Raw genomic sequence first — 526 nt, 5'->3', positions numbered from 1 at the left:
GCGGCTGCTGCTGCTGCTGCGGCAGCAGCAGCAGCAGCAGCAGCAGGAAGCAGCGACAGCAATGCGCATTGTTGCTTTGCTGGTGCTTTAGCATTAAATTGCTGCTGCTCCTGGAGCTCCATCTGCCGTGCGGCTGGTGCTACTTCCTTTCTGCTGCTGCTGCTGCCTTGCTGCTGCTGCTGCTGCCTTGCTGTTGCCGCTGCGGCTGCTGCTTTTTGGCTGCATTTGTTTGTCTCGACTCTGTTCGTTTCTGTTTTGCTTCGACTATTATAACTCATTTGCTTTTTGGCATGTCTTCTCGGATTTTATTTGTTTATTTATATTTTAGTTATTATTTATTTATTTATATTCATTTCTATATTTATTTTCTATTATTTATTTCCCCTTTCTTATTTCAAAATTTGTTAATTTGCTGCCCATGCAGCAAATGCTGCTTTTCTTTTTCCGCTGTCTTTGTCTCTGTCTTTCCTTTTGTCTCCTTCTAGCCTTACTCGTTTTCTTTCCCTAGCAGCAGCAGCAGCAGCTG

General features: G+C 44.3%; 1 protein-coding gene across 1 annotated transcript in view; it reads left to right on the top strand.

Moving 5' to 3' along the window:
• ETH_00037090 (uncharacterized protein) overlaps window positions 1-526 on the top strand; it is a gene marked incomplete at both ends in the record, with an annotated part of 1,708 nt that overhangs the window by 541 nt on the left and 641 nt on the right. The window lies entirely within an intron of this gene.

Source organism: Eimeria tenella, genomic scaffold (assembly GCF_000499545.2).
Source record: "Eimeria tenella Houghton genomic scaffold, Eth_scaff2463, whole genome shotgun sequence".
Lineage (NCBI taxonomy): Eukaryota > Apicomplexa > Conoidasida > Eucoccidiorida > Eimeriidae > Eimeria > Eimeria tenella.
Note: the sequence above shows the minus strand (reverse complement) of the source record. Positions and strands in the feature narration are given on the sequence as shown.